The sequence below is a fragment of the Sciurus carolinensis genome, chromosome 13 (assembly GCF_902686445.1).
Source record: "Sciurus carolinensis chromosome 13, mSciCar1.2, whole genome shotgun sequence".
Lineage (NCBI taxonomy): Eukaryota > Metazoa > Chordata > Mammalia > Rodentia > Sciuridae > Sciurus > Sciurus carolinensis.
The window spans coordinates 70,556,120-70,575,390 of NC_062225.1; positions in this window are offsets into that span (position 1 = coordinate 70,556,120).

A 19,271-nucleotide genomic window follows, 5' to 3' on the forward strand; every position below is an offset into this window, starting at 1 on the left:
TCCTGGGCCCCTGGCGGGGAGGAGGAAGATTTTTATTTGGACAAGCTATTAAGAGACAGTTTACTCTTGGTCAAGTTCATAGCCAAGGGAGGTAGAAGAGAGAGGAAGTGAATGAGCCTCACTTGTTGAACTTTCTTTCTTTCTGTTTTTTTCCCCCCTTTTAAATTTAACCCTTTCTTTACACTGGTATGGGAGAAGGACATTTTAATCCCAAAGGTCATGGTTCCAACTGAACACTTATTAATTAATGTCCTTCGATCCTCTATCAGAAAACCTGTTGCTGCATCAGAGAAAGGGGGAGATTTCCTGGGATGTAGTTTGTGGAGGAACAGTTTATTTTCTAAAAATGGGATTGATGGGGATCAAGCATAAACTCTGTGGTCCTTGAGGAAGTCTATCTGGATTGCGCAGTGAGAACCCAGGAGGCCATTTCAATGTTTTAGGAATGAGATTCTTCATTAACATGTTTCCGTTAGAGACAGGCTTGATCCTAAACTAATATACTTGCAGCACTAGAACTATTAATGTGATTTTGAGGCATCCTGTTGCATTAAAAAAGCACAATGCTAGAAAAGACTCTAATTGGCTCCACTCTCTGAGCACCAGATGGTTCATGCACACAGAGAAAATTAGTCTGAACAAGAGAAAATCCGTGATGTCATAGGCAGGAGAAGTCATGGATGGTCAGAATTTCAAATTGGACTCTATCAAAGGACCATACCACAGCAATTTCATTTAAAGACTTTAATTGACTTTATTTTCGATTCTAGAATCAGGTGACATTTCATTACATAAAATAGAATAAGAGTTCCAATGGGCTGAACTGAAGAAGTTGGGTTTACAGACAGAGGAGGGCTGAAGAAAACAGAAACAAAGAACAAGAGGGATGTTGATCATGCCAAAGTTAACTTCCTTACAGGCAGGGACAGGGACACAATAATAGAAAAATTGTTAAACTAGTTAACATCAGGTTACTTCAGGTTACTTTTTTTTTTTTTTCTGGTGAGGATTAATACAGAGGGAACTTCATTATCTTGTTATCCTGCCAATTGAAACAGCCTGTTTGGGAAGTTTGGCTAGCTCTCTCACTCCTATTTTCCTAGAAGGTCAGATAATAGCTTAGTTTTGGTTTGATAACATAGAACTTTAGCCTGAGTGATTCCATTTTGATTTTCAGTCTGATCTGTTCAGGCCCAGTATAGGAGCCAAGTCCAAAACTGACCTCCTATAATGCTTATTTAAAAGCACTGACATTCTTTTGAGATGGCAAATGAAAAAGCCCAATGGACACCCACAGGGGAAGTGCTACATTAGCACTGTCTTTTCCTGAAATCAGTACCCTGGTATTGACAAAGAGACAAAGAAGGGGTGATTGGAAACTCCTGGAGTCTAACATCGCTGGGGTCACGTGGGATCTCACTTTCTCAGAATCCATCAGAGGCCCTCGTAGGAAAGCTCAGATCATCTCAGACTTACCCTTCTCCCTCTTGCTCTGCCCATAACGAGCACCATAGATTTCAGCCCTGATGTTGCAGACCCTGGGACGGGTTGCTGCCTGAACTCCAGGCTTCTTCACTCCTTTGCCTGGATAAACAGCTCTGTCTTGGGTCTCTCTCTGCCCTCCCCACATCTTCCACCTATATTCTTCATGCTGCCAGAGTGGTTTTCTTAAGTGCAAATCCTATCATGTCCCTTAATTGCTTAAAACTAATTGATGGCACCTCACTGCTTGCTCCAGTAATGGCAACAGCTGGCCCTAGATTAAAGGTTGCTTTGGCCCCACCTAAAATGCTTGAAAACTAATCTTGAAAGATCAAATGTTTCCAAGTAGTTTAATTGAGTCCCAGAATAAAAATCAAAAGCATTTTTTAAAAAATACTATTCAACAATAGGAAATTCACATTACCAGCATCCAATAGGATGCCTGATCATTATCAGGCATCTAAGAACTGGAACAATAAAATCACAATAAAAAGAAAAGTGTATTAATGGAAACAAATGCAGATATAACACAGATGATAGGATTAATAAACATGAACCTTCAAAATAGGACACAAATATCCTCCATATGTTCAAGAAGATAGAGACAAATGTGAGCATATTGAGGAGAAACGAAAAATATGTTCATATAAAAAAAGAAAATCAAAACTTCTAGAAATAAAAAAAAAATGCTAGAGACACAATATCTGAAAGAAAAAACACACCAGATGGGCATTAGATTAGGCATGATAGACTGAAGGAAACAAGCAAATAGCTTCAGTGAGCTGTAGGAGAACGTCAAGCAATCTGATATGTAAATAATTGCAGTTCTCCAAGGAAAGTAGGGGAGTAGAAAAACAAAGGGAAGAAATAATAGCTGAACAATTTTCCTAATTTGATTGAAGGATCCAGGAAGCTTAGTAGTCCCAACCACAAGAAACATGCAGAAACTTCACCAATCTACAAAATCAAATTGCTTGAAAACAACAGAGACAAATCTCAAAAGCAGTCAGGGAAAGGGCAAGAAGAACAGAGAGAATGATAGCAAATTTAATTGTTGGAGATGGTACAATGCAAAAGATGGTCGACTTTTTTAACGAACTGAAAGATAATGCCACAAACTTAGAATTCTTTATGTGGCCAAAGATATCTTGCAAAAATGAAGATGAAAAAAATATTTTTTTCAGACATGCAAAAGCTAAAAAATTGATCACCAATCCTACCAAAAAGAAGGAGGACTTTTGGAAAGGAGGAAAATGAAATCAAATAGGAGTCTTGATCCTCACAAAGGAATGAAGCAATTATAAGTGCGAAATACATGATAAATATTTTTAAAATTCCAATTTATTTTTTAAATCTCTTTAAACAATGGAGAAACGACAGACTTTTAAATAAATAGCGCTGGGGAAACTGACTTTCCGTATATAGAAGAATGAAAATAGACTTTATCTCTCACCCCGTACAAAAGTCAATTCAAAATGGATCAAAGACCTAGAAATTAGACCAGAAACTATGCAACACCTAGAAGAAAACACAGGTTCAACCTCCAAACTTTGGGAGTAGACAACAATTTTCTCAATAGGATGTAAGTAGAAGTATACTTTGAGGTTCTTAGGTTATATTGAATTGGCATACTATTAGTTGGAGGTAGACTGTAATAAACCTGAAAGTAAACATCCCAAAGTGAAATAAATATAATTATATAGCTAATAAGTCAATAAAAAAGATAAAATAGAATTATGAAACATTAACACAAAAGATGAAAATACAAAAAATAGGGAAACAAAACCAGATGGGACAAATGGCAAAGAGAAAGATAATAAATTTAATATTAATCATGTCAACAATCACATTAAATGTAAAATGTATACATAACCTATTTGAAAGACAGATTGTCAGACCAGATTTTCTTAAAAGGCAGACTCTCTGTTCTGACCATTAGAAACCAAACCAAAATATGAACACACAAATAGTTTCTGATTAACAGAAAATAATACCAACCCACTAGTCACTCAAGGGAATCCCGTCCTGATCTGTTAATCAGAACTTTAAAAAACACTGTTGTGTGAAGAATGCTAGCAAGTTGGGAGTGCTGGACCATGCAGGGGCCATAGATTTTGCTCAGGTCCTGGAGTGAACTCAAGCCCAATAGAGGGTAACTCTCTGCTTCACTCAGATGGAATCAATCCTTCCTCTACCAAGGCTTAGTCAAACACACAGAGCCAAATCCACCTTCCTCAAATTTGGTTGCTTACAATCACCTTTGCATCAATAGGTACCATCATGACCACGAGGGCACTTCCAGGGTGCCTGTTGGTGGTCAGGTGAACAGAGTGAGAATGCTGGGGAGGCAGGACACCCAAACACCTGAGGGATGAAGTAAAGGCACCAAGTGACAAGTTGAACCAGGAAGTCTCTCCTGTGTCCAGCCTAACAGGTGGCCCATGGGAATTCCTGCTTTTGGGGAGGAATACCAAGGCTGAGACCTTGTGTTCATTCTGGGGAGCAGAGAACTCAGCACTCCCAACGGCATTTCTGAAATGTTTAAACATTTTAGGAAATGCTTCTTCAGAACTGGATTTCAGAGAAGCTACCTTAAAATCCCCCACGCACCTGACACAGCTTGGGAATCTCTGAGCAGATGAACCACGGTGGGGCCCAAGAGGATCAGGGACACATTCCCAGAGATCACAGGGATACATAGGCCGAGGACAGATGAAACGCCACAGCTAGAGGTCCATGGCTTTCCCTGTCTCACTGATTCCAGAAAAGAGTATTGTCCTGTAGGCCACCAGACAAGTACTTCAAATTTGCTTGAGCATGCCCAGCTCCACCCAGACTAGTGTCATAGCCACTACCCAGACTCTCTGCCTTGAGCCTCTATTTTCCACCCAGTTCTGAGGGTTGTCTTCCTACAAATCACACTTCTTGTCACAGAACAAGTTCATATTCTTCAACCTGGAATTGTCCACCAATCTGTGTGGGTTTTCTTTTTTTTTCTCCTTAACATAAATGATATACTTTCATACCCAGCTGGGATACCCCGAGGCACACACCGATACACCACTGCTTTATCAGGGTGTGCAATTCTTAGGAAGCAAAAGCAAAGGAAGAGGGGAGCGTGACAGGAAGCCAGGAGGGCCAATGCCAGGGTGTGCTACGGAGCCGGCCTTGCTTACACTGAGCAGACTGCTGGCTTGATACTATGGGGTCATCTTCCAAGAGGCTCTATGAGAAAGGAAGAGGGCAAAATGTCTCCTGTGTCCACTGGTCAGGACTTCACCCTTCAGGGTTGTGCACATGAGACCCGTTAGTGGCAACTCACCTCAGAGACAGGGGGAAGCCTGAGGCAGGAAGAAGTGTGCACAGTAGGTATGAGGTGAAGTGCTTGTCATTTTGTGCCTGTTGGGAATTGGCACAGGCCACTGGTCAGTCAGTCACTCAGAAGCACCTGGGGTGCAGCCTGTAGATAAGGACCCCCAAAACCATGAGGCTGAGAGGGTCTAGGTGGTTCATAAGTTGCACCTCACCTATACTTCAGCCCCATACCCTCCATCTGTGGTGACCTCAGCAAACACTTGAGGTGGTAAAGACATAATTGAAAGAATTCAGTCTCTTTTGGTGATGAGCTAGAATCTTCAATAAAATTTTTGTAGAGTCCTTAATCAACTGCTTAGGAAATAAATACTCAGTAAAACCTAGTTACCATTATTAACTTCAACTGCTTAGGAAATAAATACTCAGTAAAACCTAGTTACCATTATTAACTTCTCCCATCCATGAGGTCAACTGTGCTCCATCTCTCTAACCTGGGAAAGGTCTTTCTTGCCCATCCTCTAGCCCTGCTCCTAATGCATGGCAGGTGATCCTTTTCCACAGGCATCTCCCCACCCATCCCCCATGTCTCCCAGGTCACCCAAGCAGTAGAGTTGGTCAGGGGAAGAGAAAGTGGGCCTGAGGGCAGGCAGGGTGGGGCTGTACCCAGCAGGGGAGAGATTTCAGCTGTGTCCCCCAGATGGCTTCCTCTGGCCCTGCCCGCCCTGCCCGCCCTGCTTCTCTCCACTTGGTCAGCAGACATGAACCAACTCAGTGTGCCTCTTGCCCAGCTGCCTGGGTCAGGCCCCACTGTTGCACGGAAGTGGTTCTGGGGCTCTGGGCTCTTTCTTGGACTGAGTGTGGCTGGCCAGGTTAGTGATCCATTAGGTGTGGTAAACTCCAGAAGCTCCCATGTTGGACAGCGGGAGTCTGCCACCAAGCACCTCTTCCTTAGTGCCTTATTCCCTCACTGAAGCAGGCCATCTCCTTACTCCTTCATGGCCTTGGTCTCTGCCCACCACCCCTCATCTGTAACTAAAGCCTGCAGGCTTTAATAATTCAGTGGTTCCAACTTGGGTCCTAAAAGGAGAGTTGGGCTTCTCTAGGAGAGGCTGTAACTGCTCCCCCAGGAGCAGAGTCCCATGGCCTTCCCCGCTCTAGAAGTCCACCTCCAGAGCCTCCCCCCAAAGAACTGCTCCAGAACTGTCTGGAAAGGCCCAAGAGGGAAATCCAGAAAGCTCTGGCCAGAGGGCGTACGGTACAAGAACTTGGTGTGTGACCTAAGCAAGAGTTTAGCATGTATGTTGTGAAGCAATCTGTATGTCGTTCTTCACTCTGGGATTACTATTAAATAATGTGACTCCTGTTGGTTTACTTATTTGTTCATTTATCCATCTAATATGTTTCAACTCTAGAAGAAAGAGAGATGATCTTGAAGTTCAGCTGCAGGAAGAAGAAGGTCCATAAATAAGCCACCAAAATATCAGAGGACACCTATTGTCAGCTTATGGATGAGAAGAAACTAACTCTGCCTGAGGGAACCAGAAAGGAATTGTGGGGAAGGGTTTTGTAAACTGGGTCATGAAGGATCAGTAAGAGTTTGCTGGGAGAAAGTCAAGAGGCTATGAACAGGGTTGGTGCATTGCAGGTAGAAGAAGTATGCCAAGCTATAGGGCACATGCGTTTTTATTAATAATCCCTAAGGTTTTATCAAATACCTGCTTGGTGCCAAGTCATTGGTTAAGTGCCAAGAGTGCAGAAAAGAACAAGGCAGACATTATCTTTTCCTCTTTCTAGTGGATAAACAAAAGTTAAATAAATAAACAAAAATTACACAGGTAACGATGTATTTACAATTGTGCCAAGTCTGTGAAGGGGGAAGGAGCTGTGGGAACATGAAGTGGGGGGGCCTTCACTCTGGGATCAAGCAAGGGCTGCTGGAGGAGGCAGCTGAGCTAACTCCTGAGGACTGAGTGGGAGTGGCCAGGCCAGGCAGTCCAGAAAGAAGGAAAGCACTGATGAGGGACCTGAAGGCCAAGGAGCATGAACGTGATGTAGCGTGGAGCAAGGCCCAGGATCCCAGGAGGCCAGCAGAGCGAGAGGGTGGAGTCAGGAAGGCTGGAATCTTGCTGTTAAGGGCCAGGGGAATGAATGGGCATTACGAAGGAGACCCCCAGACTGTATGGAGATGGAGCAGAGCTGTAACGACTGTGGGGAGACCTGGCAGACCAGTGATTCTCAGCCCAGGTGCAAGTTAGAATTACCTGGGGAGATTTAATAAGGATATCTGGCACCCACTCCCAGAGATTCAGCTTTCCTTGGTTTGGGATGAGGCTCCCGTACTAGCAATTATTGTGAGTCCTACAGGTGACTTCAATGTATATCCAGTGTTCAAAGCTGTTGGGTGAGGACATTCCTTTAAGGAAGAAGAAGAAGAAAGAGAAAAAGCAGAGGAAGAGGAGGATAATGACGATATTACCCTACTCTAAGTGACAGAGAATATACCTATGATCCCGCTGTGACTTGGCCGAGAGTAATGGTGATAGAGAGAAAGTGATGGGTATTTCAGGAAGCAGAGTAAGTAGTGGCAACCAAGAACTACCATATTTTTTGTTTCAGCAGTTCTCTGAGAAATAAAACATTGGGGAAATAGCAATTGTGGGGTGAAGACATGGATTCAAGTTTGGTCCGGTTGGGTCTAAGGTGCCTGTGAGTCACATAAGTGGTCAGCAGGCAGTTGGAGCTACAAACCTGGAGCTCAGAGAAGTCTAGGTCACAGGTAAATACCTGAGAGTTACAGAGGCAGAGACAGTGTCTGCAGTATGGAGGGATTGCCTAGGGCAACTGCAGAGCACGGGGCTGGGAGGACAGAAGAGAGCCTTGGTCCCCGCCTTGGAGGTTGAGGAGAAGCAAGGAGCTGCCAACTGAGTCTGTAAATGAGAGGCTGGGGAGAGTTTCGAAGCCCAGAGCCATCAACACATGACATACTTCCGAACATGGAAGAGGGAAGGTCTGAACAATGTTGATTTGATTTAGTATCTTCTATGCCATCAAGGACTTTGAAGAGAGCTGCTTTGGTGGAGTGGATAGGGCTGAAGCCAGACTAGAGTAAATGGAAGGGAAAGAATGCAGAGGATGCCTCAAGAGTTTGGTTGTAGTGGGGAGGAAGAGGGGGTGACAGTCACTACAGGAGATTGTGGCATCAAGGAAATGTTTGTTAAGATGGAAAGAGAACTGACTTGATGTTATTGGAAAGGAAATGGAGGGTTGAAGATGAAGAAGAAAGATCATTGAAAGTAGAGGAGGGTGTGATGGAGTCCAGTCTCTGGATCAGCTGTTCTTCTATTGCACCAGGAGGGAGGATTGCTGAGTGGTTGGTGTTAAAGTGCAGAGCTGAGGGATCCCACCTGACAACATTCATGTTCCTGGAGGGTCACCTGCTGGGGCTGAGGGGAGTGTGCATGTCGGGGAGGTCATGAGGGGCCATGTGTGCCAAACTAAGGGATTTGAACTTCATTCTGTGGACTATTTGGAGACTGGGTGATTTTTAGGCCGGTAGGTAATAGATCAGTTTGTCAAAGGCTCACCCTGGGGACAAAGGGGAAGATGGCATGGTTAGGGAGAGAAAATAGGTGCCAGAAGAGAGCTAGGAGGCTGGGGCAACAGGTTTGAGAGAAGAGGGTGACTGTAACTGGAGAAGGAGAGTGAGGAGGGAAAAAAATGGATCCAGGAGTTAACTGAATGATATTACGGATTTCTTAGCCACCCGTGAGTGGCGAATGGAGCGGCCAACACTGATGAAGAATCACACGGGGCTCCTAGGCATCACCTAAGGAAGGACAGGGCTGAGGCTGCACGACACACCAGGCTCTCATCTTTGTGGCTCGAGCATGTGCAGAGATGCGAGTGGAGGAGTGTAAATGGACGGAGTCATCCAGCCAAGGGTGCGTCTTACACAGAGCACAGGAGCTCTAGCAGGGAAGTGCAGGTGGTTGGGAGGCCAGTGGTGAGTGGGCTGATTCAGAGGAACCAACTCAACAAGCAAACCTGACAGCTAAGAGAAGGAGGAAGCAGGAAGGAGGGGCTGTTGGGTGGAACCAGGGCTGGGCGGAGATGGGGCTCAGCCACAGAGCTGAGTGGCAGGGCGCCTCAGCCCAGCTAAGACTGGGTGCAGGCTGAGGGGGCCAGCGGCAGGCAGCCCATGACCACCCACATTTCCATGGCATGTGACACCTGGCAGATCATTTCCACAGAAATTCCATTGTTGAAAACCTCACAATAGCCTGGAGGGGCAGGCAGGGCGCCATATAACCTCCATGTTAGAGGTGAAGGAATAGAACAAGGAACTCCAGTTCTGGGTTCTGCAGCTGGTACTTGGCAAAGCTGGAGGGCAAACTCGTGGCTCTTCTCCACTCTGCCATGCTGCCCAAAGTCACTCCTTGGGGAACCGCGATGACCAAAAGGGAGAGCTTCTTCCAGGTCTGAAAAAGGGGCCACTGGAGAAAATTCCCAGGAGCGTGGCTTTATAACTCAGGGGAAGATGGAGCTTTATCTCCTGGAATCCAGGGGTGGAAGCATAGTGGGCCTCTCTGGGAGGCAGGGACCCTGGAGTCTTAAGTGGTTAGGAACCCAGAAGTGGTCTTCTTCCTAATTCATCCACCCTCCACCCCCCATCTCTATCTCTGTTCTTTCACCATCTCTTCACCAATTGTTTTCTTCTGTGTGTGGGTTTGGCGGGGGTGTAAATGGGGCCATCACATGGCTCCAGAGGTCACATCACAGCTCTAGTAGACACTGACCAGACTGTCCCCAGACTCTTCTGGAAGAGAATTTGATAGACCAAGGGAGAACAAATGCAATTGCCACCCCCATGGCTCATAGAAAATGAGGTCATTGTGAACTGGGACCCAAGAACTGCATCCTCATCAGGTAATAAGAGACTATTTACAGTGTTAAGAGGAATCAGCCCACAGGGACACATCAGAGACCCTCAGTCAGGCATGGGCAGGCTCAGAGCCTTTTGCTCATCCAGATACTTATCTTTGGAATATCACATATTCACAGTTTTTTCCCTCACTCTCTTCAGGTCTTTACTAAAATGTAACCTCCATGAGACCTCTAAGCACCCAATCTGAAATTGCACCTGCCAGCTCCAATCCTTATTCCACATTCCCTGCTTTCTTTTTCCCCACCTCATCCTACAGTTGGGCCCGCTGTTTTGCCATTTCTTCATGTTCTATTGTCTGGCTCCCCTCCTAGAATGTAAGCTCCATGAAGGCAGGCAGGGATTTTTGATTGTTCTGTTCACTTTGGCATCCCCGATGCCGAAGCACAGGGCGGGTGCTCAATGGAGATTCTCTGAATGAATTAATAAGTAATATCCGTCTTCTCTTTCCATCTGCTTCTCCCTGCAGAAGCGAATGTGCAAGAACTGTGCCCCATGAATTGGGTGGGGGCAGAGTGACATGGGGAGGGACAAGTGGGATTCCCTGAATTGGATGACAAATTAAGAAAGATTGTGCATCAGAGGGAGACCCGTAGAAAGGAGCCCTTTCCTCCTCTGGTTCTTAGAGACTGGCAGAATTAGTGAATGGATCAGGAATGAATACAGATAGAGCCCTTCTCAGTAAAATAAGAAAAATTACAGCTGTAGCAAACTCCATGGAATGGACTAAGTGTCAAGGAGTGACGGCTGCCGTGGGTGGGTTCACCGTGGGACACCCCATGGGCAAACACCCAGCCTCTGCGTGACTAAAGCTGGTCTCCCTCCACCTGACTCTCCCTCAGTGACACAAAGCAGGCTGCCAAGTGAGGAACTCATGACCCAAGATGTTTTTGCCCAGTGTGCCAGGGGGAACAAGCCAGCCAGCTCAGGACTCAGGCAGGGCGGGGGCCCAGGTCACAAAAGTTAAGGAAGCACTCACTCTGCAGTTCATGACAGTTCAGGCTCAGCACTTGCAGGAACCTGAAAATGAGAACCTCCTTAGACCATGTGCTCAGGGCTCCTCAAGATTAATAGGGGGCCAGGGACACAGCTCAGTGGTAAGGCACTTGCTCCGGCACTGTCAACAAAACAAAATGAAACAAAAAATAAACAGGAAGCTCACTCTCAGGGCAAGGACCATGATGACTTCTGGGGCCGCAGGCACTTGTGCCTTCATGGGCCACTTCCTCTGTTAAAAAAAAATGTGTGCGGGTATGTATGGTTTTATTTCAGAACTGCATTGATACAAAGACAAAATCCAAGTTGGATTGTATTTACTTTTTTCTGATTCTTAAAATACATTAAAACATTGTCAAGGGCCAAAATTGTCCTGGGCTCTGGTGTGTTGCCTCTACACCCAGTGGGTAAGTTGTCCCTTTCAAGGGGCATGCAGATCTGGGAGGGAGTCCTCCCACATTCCCTACCCTAGAAGTCTCACTTACCGCCTTTGTCCCAGTCCTAGGCACAGGGATATTTACAATCCCAAAGTTAACAGCCATCCTTGAGTGAACTAATTCCCTTCATTTTTCACTGTGCTTCAGTGTTTCCATGTTTAAAATGGCTGGAATAAAGGAAGACTTGGTCTGGGTGGTATCGCTTAGTGGTTAGAGCACGTGCTTAGCAGGTATGCGACCCTGGGTCCAATCCCCAACACCAAAAATAAATACATAATTGTAACACAATATAAGTGTGAAAATAAATATGATAGAATTACCACGTAATCCAGCAATCGTGCATTGGCATAACCCAAAGGGAAAAAAAAGACTTAGATCCTTATGTATCAATGTCCATATCCATCAACAGATGAGTGGATAAACAAAAAGTGACACATACATACAATGGAATATTATTCAGTCACAAAATGAATGTAATGCTGACACAGCTATGACATGGAAGAATCCAAACACATTATGCTAAGTGAAATGGAATACATGGAAGACAAATGCTATATGATTTCGCTTGTGTGATGTACCTACTACTGTAGGCAAATTCATAGAGACAGAAAGCAATTGAGTTTCTGTTGGAGAGATGTGAAAGTTCTGGAAATAGGGGTGATGGTTGTACAATATTGTAAAAGTGGTTAACACCACTGAATTGTACACTTAAAAATAGTCTAGCTGGCAAGTTTTATGTATAGTTTCCACAATAAAAAAGAGAACATCTGCATAAATACTTTTTATAGGGTAAAGAGGCAGTCAAATCATTATTGATAATTACTGTATTGCTATGGTGAAGACGTGTTCCAAAGTTCACGGACAGACTGGCAGGCATAAAACTGCTGTGCAAACACAGACTTCTCCAGTTCGTACATGCTGCTCACCGCCTACTACAGCCCACAGATCTGATGACCCACTTGGAGAATAAATGGATGATGGCCAAGATTCTGAAAGTACTGGGCATCACAGGGCATGTGCTTTCCTCTGGAAACCTGTCCATTCCTTGTTCTCTAAAAGTATTCCCTTCGGGACCAGGGATTGTGGTCTTGGCTGAGATACTTAAGATAGCCCTGATGTTGGAAGAGTAGGAATGACCTGGGAGAGGCCAAGTTAGCCACCAGGCCCCGATCATGGGCACTTTGCGCTGAGGTTGGTCTGATATGATTTCTAGTTTGAAAAGAATGTCTTGATCTTTGAAACAGTGGAAAGGGCAACTCCAGGGGTAGGGTGTGGTGGTCACAACTTGGGACCATTGGTCTCAGTATCTGAGCTGCTTCTCATTCTATCCAGCAAACCCTATTTTCAAAGATGAAGTGTTAAAAACCACCTATGGAAGGTGTGCAGTGGGATGAGGGATTCCAGGGGACCAAAGGCACCTCACAGACCCCTTCACCAGCGGGTTTCCTCAGATCAAAGACTATTGAGTGTCATTTGGGTTCCAGGGATGCCCCACCTCCCAGGGGAGCCTGTGAACTCCCTGGGCTTTCTAAGCAATAGGTTGGTATTTGCAGGGAGAATGTCTATATCTTCCATCCGATTCTCAGAGGGATTTCGACTCCAAAATACTTTAAAACCATTGTTTCTCTGAATTTAAAATGTGACCTTGGAGATCTGCCTTTAACTGATGCCCAGGTTTCAGGAGCATGTGGATCATTTCACATGAGATTCTGGGCTGCACACACCTGAGACCAGGCAGGTTCAGAGCTTCAGTGGGGTCCACCACTAAATCTTCCTAATCTCTTCTCATAAATGAAGTGATTCATTTTTAGATAAGAACACTGTGATGATAGAGCTGTTATTTCACTTCTGTGTGAAAATGCCAAATGGCAGCAATGTGTTCTGGTTGACTGCAACTCCTCCTCATTCTGCCAGGCTTTGTGTGTGAATGACATACCCAAGTCACCAGTTCAGCCCAGAAGTATGGAGCAACTGGTCACAAAAGAATGGCCCTCTAATCCCCACTGGTCCCTTTAATAGCTCCTTGTGGTCTCTGTTAAGCCCACAGAGTGGTAGGTGGTCTGCAGCATTTGGCCAGGTTGTGAGACATCTGGCAAATGGCAGCCTGCATGGCCCTGCCCCTTCCCCTGCAGGGAGGGCACTTGGTAAGGAGAAGGGTCATAGTGAACTGGTAATTTAGACTCTGAAGAGTGACTCAGACATTCCAGTGGAGCTTTTATTTTTCCTTTGTGTTGATGTGTGAACTGTAATTGTAGTCATTTTTTCCAATGAGTTGATAAACAGTGATTACCCATGGCCGCTTGTGAGCAGGGGCCATTGAGAACAGTCCATGTGCCAACACTTCTCTCTCTCCCACCCCCAGCACCCAAGATAACAGCCCCCAAACCTGGCCTTAGAGGTTTATGGATCCCTGGAATTTGAGTAAATGGTGAGATGGAAGCTTGTGAGCTCTGGCCTCAACCCTACCCGACACTCCTTTGCTATCTGGGATAAAGAGAAATGGTTTGTTTGACACCAGAAAGTTGGTCATCAAGAAATAGACAGAAGGCAATATTCAAGGAGTATCTCTGTCATCCTGTGGGTCAGGTGCTGGGCTAACCAACCCTTTCCATAGGCTCATTTCACATCATCCTCACAATCATAGAGAAGTGGCTCCCTGAATGGGCAACCATACCTGATTTTACTACGTATAGTCCGCCCTCTGTGTATGTGGATCCCATATCCTTGAATTCAACAAACTCTGGATCAAAATATTCTATATAAAATTGCATCTGTGCTAAACATGTACAGGTTTTTGTTTCCTGCTATTATTCTCCAAACAATACAGCATAACCATTATTTATGTAGTATTTACCTTGTATTAGGTATTATAAATAATCTACGGTTGGTTTAAACATGTGGGAGGATTGTGTGCATTATAGGCAACTAGTACTCCATTTTATATTAGGAACTTGAGCGTCCTTGGGTTTTGGTATCCCTGGGGGAGCAGGGGGTCCCCTGCAGATACTGAGGAATGGCTATTGCAATACAAAATACAGTACAAAATAAAATAATTTTACAGTAATTCCTGTAATGAATTATTTCCTTTTCCTAACTTACAGATGAGGAAACTGAAGCAAAGAGAATTAAGTCACATGGCCACTTAGCAGGGAAGGAAACAGGATTTGGAACCAGGATGGTCTAACTTCAAAATCCATTTTCTCACCATCACACAAGGCTGCCTTCTGTCACAGGCTGGCCTCACTGGCTCTAGTGGCCCTGTAAAGAAGGCAGTCTTGTACTCTCAGCTGTGGCAATGTAGCAGAACCCCCCAGGGAGGTCCTCCTCAGCAGCTGCAGTCACAGGCTGCCAAGGAGAACCTGCCTGATCAATCGACTGGTTGCTTGTTAACAGACCTGCTGGGAATGGCAACGGTCAAAACTGGTTCTGGAACCGGCTTGGGTGTCACTGCTGTCTGCTCTTCTGTGTCCTTCCCAAAGTAAGTAGAGAGGAGGGCAGCTCCTTAGGGCAGCATCATGATTGTATTAATTAGGGTTCTTTAGAGAAACAGAACCAATGTGCATAAAGAACATTATCATAGAAATGAACTCACGTAGGTTTGGAAGTCAAGGTCCCACAATCTACCATCATGAGCTAGAGAACCAGGTGTAATTCAGTGGTATAATTCAGCTCAAGCCTGAGCCATGGAACTGAAGGTGAATTTCTGAGTGTAGTCCAAAAGTCCCAGGACTAGGAGTGCCAATGTTTAAGGGCAAGAATGGATATTCTAGCTCAAGCAGAGAGAGAAAAGTTACCCTTCCCGCTCATCTTTTAGTTTGATTTGGCTTTTAATGAATTGGATGATGCTACCCTCACTGGGGAAGGTTGTACTCATTTCACCAATTCAAACATTGGTCTCTTCCAGAAACACCCTTCCAGAAACTCCTGGACATAATATTTTGCCAGCTATCTGGACATCCTTTAGTCCAGTTAAGTTGACACATAAAGCTAACCATCAGAGCTATGCTGACATGCAGCATACATCTCTGTGGGGAAATTCTCTTTGGTGGCATTTGGGAATAGCAACACACAAGACTCCTGGGGGAAGCCCAGGCTAGAATGCTCGTCCAAATCTCGCTCCTGGTGCTGGTAATGGATGAAGAAGCAAGCTGGGCCTGGGGCGGTCCTTTCAGGGACTTTTGTGTTCTACCAGGATTCCTCTCTCTAAGCTGCTTCTCAGCACCCTTCCTACTCTCTTGGTGTATGGTGGCTACACAAAGTGGGTGGGACAGAAACAGTGGTGAAGGATGGAAGGGACACTGGGGAAGGAAGAGTTGGTGAAGATTGGACCTGGTAGGGTGAGCAATTAGGGCAATCTGACATGAATAAGTGATCTGAAGCAGAGATTAGAATAGGAAAGAAACTTTTTCTAGTTAAGTTTGTACTAAACATTAGGTGGGGCTTGACCTCCAAACTAAAATTTTATTTAGCTCCAAAACCTTGATACTCACAATTATATGAAGAAGGTTGAGTAAGGACAAGTAAATGATTTAGTCAAAAGGGCCTGGAGAACCTTAGAATTAGAAGTACCAGAAACATCATGGAACCCTGAGCAGGAAAGTGTTATTTAATGTTATTAAAACAGGGGCTCTAACTCCTCAGAGTTGTTGAGGACAATATTTAGCATATAGAAAGCACGTGATAAATCATTGTATCCTTTCTGACAAAGGCAGGTATGTAGGTAATTATTTGAGTGGGTGGGGATCCTTATGTTTAAGAGACACTGAAAGATAAATCTTTGCAAAATATATGTATATGAAGAACTGGGAAGCAGAAGGAAAAGTACAGAATGGTTTTCTAGATTTTTGCTGTTCAGAATGTGGTTCGTGAATCAGTACCATCAGCATCACTTGGCAGTTTGATAGAAATGCAGAATTTCAGACCTCACCCAGACCTGCTGAAACAAAATCTGCATTTTAACAAGAGCCCCAGAAGATTCACAGGCCCTGTAAAGTTTGAGAAGTACTTCTCTTTCCAAATTTGGCTGGGAATACCGTTATCACCTGAGGAGTTTTAAAAGTACCAAGGCCTGGTCTCACTCCCAGAGGTAGAGTTCCATTGGTCTGGGAAGAGGCCTGACCACTGGGATTGTCTTAAAGCTTCCCAGCAATTTTGATGTGTAGAAGAGGTTGAGAACCACCCCTGTGTAACCTGTCACAGGTGCGAGGGGTAAGGCAGAGGAAACAGGGCACCCTTTCAGCCTTCCCCAGACAAAAACCTCCTACCTAGCAAGTCAGCCTGACTTTCACTGAGAGGGCACCTGGGGACTAACAGGAAGGCGGTTGCCCTGGGATTCTGAGTTCTAATCTCAATTCTACCTGCTCAGCTGGTGGTGCATCCCTGAGTCCAATCATTGCAGATCAAATTAAAGAGTGATTAAGTAAACTGTCCCTGTCTAAATCCTTAATGTCCTCACTTGAAAATGAGGCCATTTATTTCTCCCATCCAAAACATCCTGCATTTCCCCATTTTTTCCACCCCTCTCCTGCTTCCTGGTCCTGCTAAAGTGGGATAGTTCACAGCCTCTACTGGGTGCGCTCCTGAAGGTCACAAATGGCCTGCTTCCACTGACATGAAGGTTAGACTCAGCTATGGTGAAGGGGTCAGAGGAATGGTTAGCCCTCAGAGGCCTAGTTGACTACAAAGGTGCTAGGGAGGTTTCCAGGATGGGAGAACAGTCTGCATTTTGACCCGGGTGGTGGTTTCATGGGTATATAAATATTGGCTGAGTTAGTCACCTGGGAATTGAGCACTTTATGTAAATTATACTTCAATTATAAACAAAGAATGAGTTGAGCCCACAGGCCCCCAGGGGAAAGACAAGTAGTCAAAGCACTTGGCAGACATTGGCAAACCTGGGAGTTAAAGCAAAAATTGGGTAGAGGGAGGGAGAGGGAAAGACACAGAGAGACTCAGGCAGAGAGTAAGGAATAACTTGACCCAAATTCCAGACAGTCAAATTAATTCGAGGTAGATGGGTGGGGTTTGACTTCCAAGTAGGGTGACCAGCTCTACTGGTCTAGCTTGTCCTGGTTTTAGCAAGTCCTGTGTCCCAGGAAATCTCTCAGGTCAAGATAAATGGGGACAGTTCATCACTCTGCTCCCAGGCCGGGTTCTGAGTGGCATCTGAAGTGCTGGGGAGGAAATGACACAGGCCCAGAGTGAACAGTGCAGGAGGAGTCCAAGACTGGGAAGCCAGACGGGCCTACTCCTCCCCAGCTGGAAGTGGTCCAGATATCCAGTCAGAACCGGGGCAATGGACGCTCACTCCTTGAGACTCCGGATCCCACCAGCCCTCACAGCCTTTCCCCAGCCGGACCTCTGTCCTGCTGTTCTTCACCTGCATACCACCATCAGGTCAGTGTGCAACTGTTGACTTGCTTATGGGTATTCTTGTTGAGCTTCGAGGTCCTTGGGGCGTGGGCTGGTCCTCCTCGCCTTTGCACATTGTAGTAGTCCTACTTAGGGCTCCAGGGCCAGCTCCCTGGGGGATTCTTGATCTTTTTGCCCCTTGGTTCTTTTTATCAGCTTGAAGAAGTTGTAACCCCTTCCCAGAAGAGTGCTTAAAATAAGATACAGAGGGTTGCAAAGAAAATCAATTGTTCTACAACACGGCTGTCAAAATTAAAAAAAAAAAATACACTAATTTGTGAAAAAAATCATAAACTCCCTCTTTTTATTAAAGCTTTACCTAGTGAGTGCCAGCAGCGGGTGTCTATTGAGGTAGCCATGACGACAAATGACATTTCGTGATACCTGCAGCAAGGGCGCTGTGAAAACGAAAATACTTGTGATTTCTGTTGGGGACAAATGACAAGATCTGCTGACACTACTGTTTTTTGTTCCCTACACTCCTAATAACAGGAAATGTTAAATTTTACTTGGTAGTGTGTGAACGTACAGATGTCATTTGTGTTTCTTCCAATTTCACATGCACCTCTGAGTTCTAGGGACTCTAGTTTAAGAAATGCCTATAAGGGAGTGAAAGTTAAGAAATGTGCTTTGAAAACTGTAGAGTGCAGTGCCCTTGTGAACACTGATAGTCTTTACTGGATGTGGGTGCACCCAGGAGAGGAAAGCTGGGCTAAGACTCAGGCTTAAATTGGATTATTAGTCAGAACTTTGTGAGACCAGAAGCAAATAGCAGACTCGGTCTCTATTTCTCAGTTACCTGCTGATTCTCAATAGGTCTTGTTGTAGTAAAGTGACATTTGTTGTGACCTCACCTCCTAATACTGCTCACTGATTTGCAGGAGGATGGGCTGGCTGGCAGAACTTGGACACTGGGAGGACAGGAGCCTGTCTCCTTGGTCTGAAGAGCGGTCTCCGGGGACTAGGGAGAGGGTCAGAATCAGAGCCCACCTCGGCCAAAGGAAAGACTTGGAGAGCTACTGGGAAAGCCTTGTTCCCTCATGGCTCCCTGAGTACCCCCTGTATGAGATGATCCTTTGGGTAGAAACTTCACCTTCATCCCGGAAATGGGTGTATCAGTACCTCAAGGTCTTGGCATAAGAGATTTCTAAAATTTCACCCTGAGCAAGAGAACAGGGGAGCAGAGACCCTGCCAGCAAGTGGCTTTATTCCTGGCCCCAGCCCAAATGACCTTGGACAGGAAAACCGCCCTCTAGTTAGCAATCAGGAAATGAAGGCCCAGCACAGCAAGTAACCTAACCAAGCTTTGTGACATTTCAGCCCTCTGGACAGCACACTCCAACACGGCAGGGCTGAGACCCCAGGGTTATTTTTATCTGATGGCGCTACTGCTGTTTGCCTGGGAACTGCTGTGGTGGGCTCAGCCCAGCAGGTGTGCAGCAAGGGGCCTGGGCAGCCTCTTCCTCCTTCTCCATGTGAGGCTCCCTCTCCTCTCCAGGGCTCAGGTGGCAGTTGCTGCCTGGAGCCTAATCATGGCCTTGCAGGAGACCAAGGGCATAGTGGCCTTCGAAGTCTTGTCCCCTACACACTGGTCACTCAGGTTCCACCCTTGTTTGCCCCAGCTTCATTTCCTCTGCAGAAAGGGCTATCAAAGTTCTTTTCATAGTTGCTTCTCTCCCATCCACAAC